Source organism: Oryctolagus cuniculus, chromosome 3, assembly GCF_964237555.1.
Source record: "Oryctolagus cuniculus chromosome 3, mOryCun1.1, whole genome shotgun sequence".
NCBI lineage: Eukaryota > Metazoa > Chordata > Mammalia > Lagomorpha > Leporidae > Oryctolagus > Oryctolagus cuniculus.
Genome location: NC_091434.1, coordinates 98,467,933 through 98,480,894, shown reverse-complemented (window position 1 = coordinate 98,480,894; position 12,962 = coordinate 98,467,933). Strand labels below are relative to the sequence as shown.

The 12,962-nt window shown below is 41.1% G+C and overlaps 1 protein-coding gene across 20 annotated transcripts in view; it reads right to left on the bottom strand.

The window, feature by feature from the left end:
* GTDC1 (glycosyltransferase like domain containing 1) overlaps positions 1-12,962 on the bottom strand; it is a 434,789-nt gene that overhangs the window by 75,126 nt on the left and 346,701 nt on the right. The window lies entirely within an intron of this gene.

Here is a 12,962-nt window from a genome sequence, read left to right as displayed (position 1 = left end):
CCCATAGCCGCGTCCTTGTTTTCAAGTCACTTGCACATTATCTTACAAAATCGTTTGACACTTCTATGATTAACAATTGCCATCTCTGCTGACATGACTGTTCTGTACTTCTGCACTTTTTCATTAGACTTTGCTAATGTTTTCTGAACTGTATTTAACATATTTTTCATTATCATTTCCTCCTATATTTCCATAATGTTTTGTCATATGGACTTTCATACCTATTACCAGTTGATAGAAAATCTAAATAGATGTTTGAAAGAAATTTTTATTATAGCCTAAAACCCATAAGCCATACAAACAGAGGATCTATTCTCAAACAGGATACCGAGGAGCAAACCATTAGCATTTAGAACAGAGAGGGAGATGGATATGTGAACAGCCAACTAAAGAGACATCACAACATTACAACTTTTTAAACTGTAGAGAGCCAAAGATTAATTCTGACTTGGGGATCATCAATAAAGGAATAGAAAGACTTTAAGTTTTTTTAATTGAAAATTTTGCAGAGAAAAAGAAGAGTCCAGGACTGAGAAAACAGAATAGTCAAAGGAAAAGGGGATGTGAAGGCACATGAACTTTTCAGGGAGTAGTGCACAACCCGAAGAGGCTGGATGCAGGTCTGGGATGTGAAGTCTGCACACTTAGACTGAGCCAAACAACTGAGTGTTTTTCTGAGTTACTGAGGCCCATTTAGAGACATGGCCTCTTATTTTAACTGCTAAATAGTTGAAGAAACGGAGAATACATGCACTTAATAGTAGGAAGGAAAGAAAAGCCATGGAAGGAGAGCAAAAAGAAACATTTAGAAGAGTAGAAAGAGAATTCAAGAGAGCATCAACACCCTCACTGAATACATAAAAAGGGAAATCGAGAATCCAAAAAGAACATATAAAAAGGGATATAAACACTGAAGCAGTGCTACAGCAGCAGAGAAAGAAACTCTGGGCCTTGTCATTGTCGCTCCCCCTCTTCACAGAGGAACAACACAGGACCCTGCGCTGTTCTTTTGTTTGCTCGGCCCTCCCCGGGTTTGCTGCTGGTCTTTCCCGGGTTGGCTGCCGTCCCTCCACATCCGTGGAGGGGAGGGCCCCCCTGCCACTTTCCCCACTTCCGCGGGAGAGCGGCACACGGCCGGCCGGCTCTCTCGGGGGCTGCTCAGGTGTTCCTGGTGCATGTTGCCTCTCTCCTCCTTTATAGTCCTCTTCCACCAATCCCAACTCTGCTACCCACACGCCGAGTACGCTGCTCTCCTCCAATCAGGAGCAGGATCAGCTCCTGCAGGTTATTGGTTGAACTGGAGGCAGCTGCGCAGAAGCTGTTTACTCCTCTCCCAGCGCCATATTGTGAGAGAGCAGATGCATAGAATAAGTCCTAATTCCAGTAACTTAGTCTAGTCCGAGTTGCTCCCCACAGTCATGTCCTAGGTCCCTGACCTCTGGTAAGGGCAATCTCTATGGAGTGGTGCAGGAAGAAAACCATGTTAGTATTTGTGCATGAGAGAGAGGCAGAAAAAGCCAAGTAGGCAAAGGTGGGGAAGGTAAGATTGAATTATTTTTTAAAGTGAAGCACACAGACACAGGGATATTACTTGGGAATATTTGATATGGAAGGTAGCAGAATTGCAAAGAAATAGAAAAGTCTTGAAGGATGGAAGTAGAAAAACAGCAGAACATGTGGTTACCACCAAGTGTCTTGGTGTGTGTTGGGTGGAAAGTAGGGCCTTACAAAAGAGAACAAACTTAGCTTTCTAGCAAAGCTGAGGGAAGATGGAATGAAAAGTCAGCTGAAAAACATAAGTAGTTTTAGGTGGCAGGTGTGGCAACTATAGAGTTGTGTCACTTTAGTATTAGGGCAGGTCATCTATGTCAACAGTGGTTAGTGGAGTGGAGATCAGGGATCAGCAGAGTCCCTGTGGAGATAGGGAGAGGTCATTTACCGCTCTCAAAGCAAGAGCTAGAGAACAAAACTAGGGAAGACTGGGGAGTCCACATGGGATGCAGACAAAGTCTTTGGTTGCCGTATGCCTTGTGCATTCCACCATCAGAGAGCTTGTTTTGGATACTTCTCTGGTTGTTTCATCAAGCTCTTTAAATGTCTACTTTTATTTAAAATACCTCGAGAAAAATCAAGCCCCCTCTCCTGCTGAAATTAATAGATTATTGCATATAGAAAGATAAAATACAAAGAATGGTCCTAATTCCTTAAGTATGGCCCAATAAATTAGTCCTTGATTTAAAATGGAAAAAAGCTTGAGTATTTAAAGACTTTGGTTTTGTGTGGATCTCAAAATATTATTATTATTTTTCAAAGATTTATTTATTTATTTGAAAGTCGGAGTTACAAAGAAGGAGAGACAGGGAGAGAGAGAACTTCCATCCACTGGTTCACTCCCCAGATGGCCACCAACAACTGCCGCTGGCACAGGCCAAAGCCAGGGGCCAGGAGCTTCATCCAGGTGTCCTCCATGGGTGTCAGAGGCCCAAGTAATTGAGACATCTTTCATTGCTTGTCCCAGGCCACTAGCAGGGAGCCAGATTGGAAGTGGAGCAGCCAGGACTTGAACCTGCACCCATATGGAATATGGTGCTGCAGGTGGTGGCTTAATCTGGTACACAACAACGCTGGCTCCAAGGATCCCAAATTATTAAGGGAGCAAATCAACTTACTTGCTGAAACACATGTAAAATTCTAAGATTCTCAGGAACTAAGAAACAGCAAAAACTTCCCATTGATCATCCATCATAAAAGGTAACAAAAATGACTATGACAATATCTTCAATTTATTCTCAACAAATGGAACAAATGGTAAGAAGGAACATCTGTACATATCTGGCAAACAACAATAAAGGAAGAGAAGTAACCTATTTGTTTACATCAGATAAGCAATGTCTAGCAAGCTTCAAAAGGATTTTAACAGAATTACTAACTTAGTGTGTGAAGGATTCACAATACAAAAAAAAATCAATGGGCATTGAAACAACATATCTTCATTTCAGAAAACAGCATCATGACCCATCTTACTCATAAAATCCATTTATGTTGGCCAGCATGTGAGCAAAATTGCAAATTAAAAGAGACGGGAGATTGGCTAAAGGGTTGTAAACAATGGAAATTGGTAACTGACAAGGAATTTAGCTGTGGGCAAGGTGCTAGGCCTGCTTTTATTCAACATGTTTCCTAAATGTTCTCAAGGATGAACAGGATCCTGTGTTAAAAACAGGCTGCGCATGACTGACTTCATAGGTGGCAGTGAACAAGGACCCAGAAAGAAGCAAAATGTAAAGAAAGGTGGTAAGGAAAGCAGCTTACAAATTGCTTGAAACCAAAGTCATAAAGATAGACATTGAATAGAAGCAGGACGCATGGAGAACACTACTTAGACTGCCCTGAGTTTGACAAGAGCAAGTGCTGATGTGAGCTGACAAACTGATGCCACTTAGTTCCAGATCCTGTTGTACAGGGAAGGAAGCCCGAGCGTGCTGGGCTAGAGCACTGTGCCAATGCTTGTTTCATCTGGGAGCACCTGAGAACTGCGTACATTTGAAAATTAGAGAGTTCTTAGAAGAGCAATAATAATGATTAAGGCAGTGGAAGAATTGATTTATGAGGACAGATTAAAGGAGCTAAGTATGAATAGCCTGGTGAAGTGACAACTAAAGGGGTGCATAATAGGAGTCTCCAAGGAAAAAGAATAATTATTTAGTCTGGTACAAGGGGGTATAACTAGGAGTAATGAGATGAAATTAAGAATAGGAAAATTTAAGCTGAATTTCAAGAAAAACTCCCTGACGGTGTAATTTATTAGCTCATGGAACAAATTCCCTATGGAAACACTATGGCTAGGGGAACTTAATAATAGAACTGGACAAAATACCAATAAATAATATAGATAACAATCCAGTCCTTGAAAGAAGGTAGTTATAAGCTATGTCTTCCTTGCTTATCATTTCACATTTTTCTTTAATTGTTTATTATAGTGACTGTCACCCAAATAAGTATTTAGGCAATTAGCCGAATCTAACAGGATACTTCCTTTAGTTAGGGGAAGTTACAAACACTTTAGTTTTCATACACTCTGCAGCAATAATGAAGATAGAAACCAAAATAATTTTTTACTACTTCGCTTCAATAGAGTTGGTCTTGAAGCAAGCTGGACAAGTGTATTGTTAATACTTCTAAAAAAACAAACCAAAGCCTCATCTACCCTCCTACACAGAGTCTATTATGATGTTCTGAAATAAAACTCGTATTTTCATGGACATGTTTAATATAAACAATTTATTGCCGTAATAGAAATCAAAAACCTGTATTTCAGCTTTTCTAAATGTAGCTCTATGGTCAATTACTTCACATCAATACCAAGATCAAATAGGCATAATACTAACAAGCAGTTTGCTTAATAATAGTCAGCACACTAATGAACCCATCCAGAACATTCTTAATCAGACACTATTTATAATGTACAGTTAAGAGAAGCCTGGTTGTAACTGTTCTATGCTGGAAAAGAAAATAATACCTTAATGATGGGGTGAAAACTGGCTTTTCTATACAACTGGACAGAATGTTTGTGCTGTCCTGGCATCAACTCAGACAAGTGCATATGCAAACAGGCACAAGTCTGAACACTTCCTTTCTCTTTCCCGGGTCCAACTCTGGTGGAGGTGCTAATGAGAAGAGAAAGGTCTCAAGGTATGGCATGGAAAAGAGAAAGAGTCAGAAGAAAAGCAGCCTCGTACAGCACATTTGGGTTTATGATTTAATAATCTGCACCCATCTTTTAAAGAAATGTTACTTGGGGCTGGTGCTGTGATGTATTGGGTAAAGCTGCTATCTGCAGTGCTGGTATCCCATGGACACTGGTTCGAGTCCTGGCTGCTCCAGTTCCCTGCTAATGTGCTTGCAAAAGCAATGGAGGATGGCCTGAGTGCTTGGGCCCCTGCACTCATGTGAGAGACCAGGAAGAAGCTCCTGGCTCCAGGCTTCTGCCTGGCTCAGTACTGGCCCTTGTGGTCATTTCCAGGGGGAACCAACAAATGGAAAATCTCTCTCTCTGCCTCTCCTTCTCTCTGTCTGTAACTATGCCTTTCTGCCTTTCAAATAAATAAATAAGTCTTGAAAAATAAGTGCCACTGCCTGTCTTGTTCAGAATGTCTTCCCCATTTCTGAATCTTTCAGAAGCTCTGTTAAATCCTGCTTCTGCTTTTAAAAATATTCTGATAACCATAATCATTTCCAAATTTCTATTAGTCTAGGACACCCAGTTCCAACATTTTTCCAACCAGCAATCAGTATACGTGAAACAGAAACAAATCCTCTCCCCTGCCGCTTCTCAAGATCCCTTCTTCCACACCTCTGTCCCCATCCATGGTTTCAGAAGCAGCCAGAATACCCAATACTACCTTGGGAAATGATTGAGGACACAGCTGAGATGAGTATTTTCCAGGCCTACATTTACAGCTTCCCACCTCCCACACACTGAACACATGAACCTAGAGCCAGACCAATGGGAATGGCTAAATGCCTTATTCAGATCAGCCCGGGAAAAAAAAACAGACTTGAGAGAAAATGTACATGATGCTAAGATTGATGGTAAGCAAATGAAATTCTCTAGGCACTTTAGCTTACTTCTGCCAAAGCTGAGAGGCGAGAGTTTGTGGAGGTGACCAACAGAGGAGTTCAAGAGGAAGCAGTAAGTAAATGCAGGCCATTCACGTTGATGGATGCGTTGATGAGCGTCCGTCATGGATGAGATCTACGTCATGGTGAGACAGACTGGTCACAACTGTCTTTTTGAGATAATTTGATGCAAAATACATAGTGAAGGAAGGACCACATCTGGAATCTCAGAACTAATGTCCATGGATAAAAGTCCATGAGACAGATGATCAATAGGCTTGCTTTTCTTTTTTTCTTTTTCCTAGCTGTTTCTTTTTTTTTATTTAGTTAGTAAATATAAATTTCCAAAGTACAGTTTATGGATTACATTGCCCCCCCCATAATTTCCCTCCCACTTGCACCCCTCCTATCTCCCGCTCTCTCTCCCATTCCATTCACATCAAGATTCATTTTCAATTATCTTTATATACAGAAGATCAATTCAGTATATATTAAGTAAAGATTTCATCAGTTTGCACCCACACAGAAACACAAAGTGTAAAAATACTGTTTCAGTACTAGTTATGGCATTACTTCACACTGGACAACACATTAAGGACAGATCCCACATGCGAAGTAAGTACACAGTGACTCCTGTTGTTGACTTAACAATTTGACACTCTTGTTTACGGCGTCAGCAATCTCCCTAGGCTCTAGTCATGAGTTGCCAAGGCTATGGAAGCCTTTTGTGTTCGCCAACTTCGATCTTATTCCGACAGGGTCATAGTCAAAGTGGAAGTTCTCTCCTCCCTTCAGAGAAAGGTACCTCCTTCTTTGATGGCCCGTTCTTTCCACTGGGATCTCACTTGCAGAGATCTTTCATTTAGGTCTTCTTCTTCTTTTTTTTTTTTTTTTTTTCCCAGAGTGTCTTGGCTTTCCATGCCCAAAATACTCTCATGGGCTCTTCAGCCAGATCCAAATGCCTTGAGTGCTGATTCTGAGGCCAGAGTGCTATTTAGGACATCTGCCATTCTATGAGTCTGCTGTGTATCCCACTTCCCATGTTGGATCGTTCTCTCCCTTTTTTATTCTATCAGTTAGTATTTGCAGACACTAGTCTTGTTTGTGTGATCCCTTTGACTCTTAGACTTGCCAGGGGATTCCAATACAACCCCATCAAGGTGGCCTGTACCAATGCCATCTCACTAGTCCAACTGATCAACTTTAGTTCACAATTGATCACAGTGATAGGTCTAAGAGTCAATAGGCTTGATTTTCAAAACAGATTTGGAGGACAGGAAGTTTCTAAAAAATGCAAATGATTACTGAGAGAGAGAGAGGAAGAAAGAGAGAGAGAGGACTTGATCAAAGATCACTCAAACTTGAGTCAATGGAATAAGGCAGCTGGCCTGTAAATAAAGCAGGCAAGGAGGAAGAGTTGGTGACGCTCTGTATGCCTCATGTTTATGGTTCCCATGTAGGGGAGGAGGAGGAGTACGGCTGCCACAGTGCCACTTTTAGACTGGAGGTGCGTGTGTTTTTTTTTAAATTTATTTTTATTATTTTTTTTGACAGGCACAGTTAGACAGTGAGAGAGAGAGACAGAGAGAAAGGTCTTCCTTCAGTTGGTTCATCCCCCAAATGGCCATTACGGCTGGCACTGCACCCATCCGAAGCCAGGAGCCAGGTGCTTCTCCTGGTCTCCCATGGGGTGCAGGGCCCAAGCACTTGGGCCATCCTCCACTGCTTTCCCGGGCCACAGCAGAAAGTTGGACTGGAAGAGGAGCAACTGAGACAGAATCCGGCACCCCAACCTGGACTAGAACCTGGGGTGCCAGCGCTGCAGGTAGAGGATTAGCCTAGTGAGCCGTGGCGCCGGACACAAGGTGTGTTTTGTCTAATTCTGTGGGACACATAAAGGTGCTGCTCTAGAGAACATTCTGTGGGAAAACAAGCTTGGCAAATGATGAGTTGACTAAAGGTAAATAGTTCTTCCCTGCAGATCATCCAAAGATATATGCTGCTATGAATATGCTCATTTCTTCACTGTTTTATTCATTCAGTAACTATTGAGCACTTACTATGTAATGGGAAGATATTTTTCCAACAGTCTTGATACTTAATGTAAGAAGACTCTTGCTCCCTGTTCTCTTTTCTCCTTCACCTTTTCCTCCTCCCCTACTCCTCTGTTTTCCCAAGGAGGCCTCTGAAGAAGCAATGATCAACAAAGGATACTTGATGCACAGCCAGAGTCTGAAAAGCTTGGGGGAGCCAGATGGGTGGTGGCATATTTTATATACCAGAGAAGGGAGAAGACATGGGAAAATGCATTCATAAAAGAAAATGGTGAAACCCAAATCAAAAGCCATACACCAACATGACATACAGGCAGACATAAGTAAGTAGGAAAGAAATCAGGAGAACCCATGAAAAAGTGACAGAAGATGCAGTTCCAGGATACACAGAAGATTGCAGGGAAAAAAAAGCAGCCATTTTTATCTAAATGACTTCTGTGCATTCTTGGCTACAAACCAACTGAGGAGAAAGGAAGCAGCAATAAACAGTAACTTTTCCAAAGTTAACTGGGAAAACACATTCAGGCAATTGAGTGATCTAAGGTGTTGGGTGATTTACAACAAAAACTATTCATTGTTACCAAAAAATGTGTTGGAAATTAATTACAAAATTAACATTTTTAGAATTTAGCCACATAAGCAAATATCAAGGATAATTAAAAAATCATGGTAACCCACATGTGTCCAATATATTACTTATATGGTAAGCAGATTTATATAAATCTATGAAGTGCAAAAGCAGAAATCTTGAGATAGCATTCTCATATGGACACATTCACCCCCTATACCTCCTGTCACACTATCTTTACTAACTAAAGGAATCACAAGAAAGAAAACTGATCATAATCAAAACTAGCTGCTTAATGACCACAACATTCAGCAGAAGCACAGGCCTAGGATGGTTGACTGGTGGGCTGCATTCTCTCCTTCATGGTGATGGCTGAGGTTATTTCAGTAAGAAACCCCAGGCAAACTATCATTTGTTTAAACTGAAAATGCAGATGAGCCAATCACAATCTATATGCACACAGTACAAGTGCTTTGGGAGAAGAGATATCCAACACCTTTGCAGCCGCTTGGGCTGTCATTTAGATGTTCGATGACTGGTGCCTGAGAGAAATTCTGTCTCCTATGGCTCAAACTCTCTGAGCCAACATGAAATATTGACAGCAATCTGTGAGAAAATACTGGGTGTCGCTCCCCCTCTTCGTGGAGGAACGACACAGGATCCTGCGCTGTTCTTTTGTCTGCTCGGCCCTCCCCGGGTTTGCTGCTGGTTCTTCCCGCGTTGGCTACCGACCCTTCCACCTCCGTGGAAGGGCGGTTCCCCCTGCCACATTCCCCACTTCCGCGGGGGAGCGGCACACCGCCGGCCGGCTCTCTCGGGGGCTGCTCAGGTGTTCCCCTTAGATGTTCCTCGTGCATGCCGTCTCTCTCCTCCTTTATAGTCCTCCTCCGCCAATCCCAACTCTGCTACCCACACGCCGAGTACGCTGCTCTCCTCCAATCAGGAGCAGGTCCTGCTGCTTATTGGTTGAACTGGAGGCAGCTGTGTAGAAGCTGTTTTCTTCTCTCCCAGCGCCATATTGTGGGAGAGCAGATGCATAGAATAAGTCTTAATTCCAGTAACTTAGTCTAGTCCGGGTTGCTCCCAGTTGCTCCCCACACTGGGTAGGAGGCTCTTACATGGACTACGAAGAATCCGTAACAAGATAGTAAACCACGATTCATAGAAACTGCTGTATGAGAAATTAGCTAGCAAGCAGTACTTATTGGTCTGAGATAGAAATGTTGAAACTGATGGGAGAATCACATTAGCCTCCTTAGTCATGTCTAGTCCCAGAGATGACATGTGTTTGGATATTCAGTGAAGACAGAATCTTCTAACAAAGACTGTCAAAAAGAGAAGTTTTGGCTTCCTCTCCACTTTAAAAGGTTTACCTTTTCCTCCTTTTCATCCTTTGGGATATATGGACCATCATAAGGAAAAGATGGCTCTGTTTCCATGAGCTATTTCTTTATATTTTTAGTTTTCAGCACCATTTCTAAGAATTATTTTTGAAAACCTAACACTTTCCAGATAACTTCATTTATATCATTTTCTTACACGTTCTCTTCTGGTAACTTGGTTTATGTGATTAGTATTATTTAACTTAAATAATTATGGCTCAATTTTCCATTCTTCCATAACGGCAAAGTGTTTTAGATTGTATACATTGCTAATTTAACTGCCTGCTGGTATGAGCAGTTTGTCTTACTCAATTTTATAAAATCACTTTAGTGTATGAACGCATTCCTCCCACACAGAGAATTTAAGGTCCTTTTGAATGTATGAGAATAAGAAAAGCTGTCTTGCATATTGCCAGAACAAATGTTTATTAAACCCAGACCCATCCTTGCTAACATATGTACACCCAATTCTCTCCATTCCTACTCCTCTCCCTCCAGAAAGAAAGCTCTCTAAGAACAACAAAACTCTCTCAATTATACAAGGTTTACTCTACTAATTCAACCCACAGTTAGGCTCAACTGCAAACAGGGAATCTACTTTTCTACCTCCATTCTTAAGCACACTGTACTCTAAGGTGGGCAATTCTCTAAGTTTCTTCTGTGAGTCCTACTTTTCACTGCCCAGGTCAGTCCCTCACCTCCCATTGCCATCAGAGGTCACTTTGTAGCCAATGCTGGAACTAAGTCCCACCTTGTGTTCAGCCTTGAATCATGCTTTTCATTACTGGTTTTGTTGGAAAACCAAAGGTAATTTCTTATAATGCATCAATCACCTTTTATGTTCAATGTGTAGCACCTTTCAAATGAAGCAGTATCTTAATTCAAAGGAACTAGTTACAAATGGGATATGTTCAGGCACTAGATTAAGCCTGTGAGAATTTTTGTGAGGGGAGTAGATAGAGAAATCTATGAAGCACCTCAAGTTACTCTGCTCAAGCAATTTAGCTGGCTGAAGCAGGAGAATCCAGGCCGTGTCAGTACCCAGGTTTGCGTTGGTACTCCCTGAATTTCTGAGCTTATTCAAGTCACTTAATTTCTCTGAACTTCAGTTAGCTATTTTTTTAAAAAATTATTTTTTATCTACTTGACAGGCAGAGTGACAGAGAGACTGAGCTCTTCTATCTGCCGACTCACACCTCCAAATGCCTGCCCCAATTTCCTAATTTTTAAATCAAACAGTCATATCTGTTTTGCAAATTTCTTGAGAGGATTAAAAGGGAGAACATGTGTTGGAGAGGATGTATAGTAGGAACTAAGTAACTCTAAGTAAACTTTCTGTTCCCTTGCTCCTTCATGTGATATCCATACTCACAGGGTTATTCCTAAGGCCATTTGGGCGACATCACATTTCCAAGACAGTCAGTGAATGCATCCCTGTGTCAAACAGGTCAAACATACTCATTCAACAGATATTTAAGCTCCTTCAATGTGCAGGAAGTTATGTCTGCATTTACAAAGCTTTTAGTATGTGTGTAGTGACATTTCATACATACTTATTTTGGTATCATGACCCCTGAACATTTAAGTTATCCCTGTCATCTTTAAACTAAACACCAATTTACTGACTGCATTACTTGCATCATCTAACTTCTCAACCTTCATAATTTGCTGGTCATTTTTTCCATTTGTAAATCAGAAGCAAAGTTTCAAAAGATTTTATCCATTCATCAAACTTAATAGGGTGATATAAAAACAGAAACCAGTTTTCTTATTGTGCATCTGAAAAAATCTCATTCAAGTAACAGAAATGTACATATGCTTGACATGCTGCAAGTAAATATTCTCACTACTAGGGGAATACAATGTCTTCTATAGCATTCATAGACATTGAAGGAAACTCTAACAGTAGTCTCTGATCCTGTGGTCTATTCCTTGATTTTTCTTTTGGAAACCACTGTTTGGAAAATAAGATGGGAAAATGTGCTAGTATAGAAGATAGGAACACTTTAATCTTCCTAAACAAATATAAGAATTCCCCTAGGAGGGTGTTGCCAACTGGAGAGTCTCTGTTGGAGTACACCATGATTTTATTGGGTCCTATGGTGGAAACAAATGGAGAAAAGGATAAAACACCATGATGAAGAAAATTCCCCCCAAATAATGGAGAATTTTTTTTTAAATCTGTGCTGACAACAAAGAGAGAACATTGTTAAAAAAAAAAAAAGAACTAGCTATCAAAATTGATGACAGAATTTAAAGGATCAAAAAGAAGAAAATGAAATGGGTTGGAGATTAGGCCTAGCAGTTCAGATACCACTTATGACACCAGCATCTCATATTGGAGTGTCTGAATTCAAGTCCCAGCTCTGTCCTAGATTTCTGGTTCTAGGTTCCTACAAATACACACCCTGGTTGGTAGCAATGATGGCTCAAGTAGTTGGGCTCCTACCACCTGTCCGGGAGACCTGGATTGTGTTACTGGCTTTCGGCTCTGGCTGTCAGTATAGGACAACCTTCCATACAGGGCAATTATAGGCATCTGGGGACTGAATCAGAGGATGGGACTCTCTCTGTACGTCTCTTCCTTTCTGCCTCTGTCTCTTGCCTCTCAGATAGAATCGATGAACATTTTTTAAACAAGGGAGGAAATTAGGGTCTGGTATTATGGCACAGTGGATTAAAGCACCACCCAATGGCATATCATATTGGAGTGCTGGTTCGAGTCCTTGCTGCTCCACTTTCCCATCTGCTTCCATGCTAATACAGCCGGGAAGGCAGCAGAATATCGTTCAGGTGCTTAGGTCTCTGCCACCCTTGTGGGAGACTGGGGGAGTTTGGGTTCCTGGCTATGGCTTGGCTAGAAGATTCTCTTTCTCTCTGTCTCTCCCTCTTTCTTTCTATTAATCAGCCTTTCAAATAAATAAATAAATAAATAGGTTTTTAAAAGCCATTTTTGAATCTTGTTCTGAAGCAAAAATGTTGCCTTTTTAAAAACTAAAATAAATTTTAAAATATAGAACTGATATTCAGAAAAGAAATTTTGCATAGAGATTGTATGACTGTAAATAAAGTCAGTTAATCTTCTTAAACCTGAGTTTAACCATCTGCAAATGAGAACGAGACCAGTCCTAGACTTCTCACAGAAGCAAGGATCAAATACCTAACCAAATCTAATGATTACCTGATAATTATTATTAACAGGCAAACTGACAGAAAGGCTCTAAGCACGATGCTTGGTTTCAAATTCAGGGCTCTGCCACGTTTCAGCTGAGGGGGAAGACTCTTTTCTCCAAGTATCCATTCTCTAACCTTGAACATGGAAGTAACAATGCAGTCTTC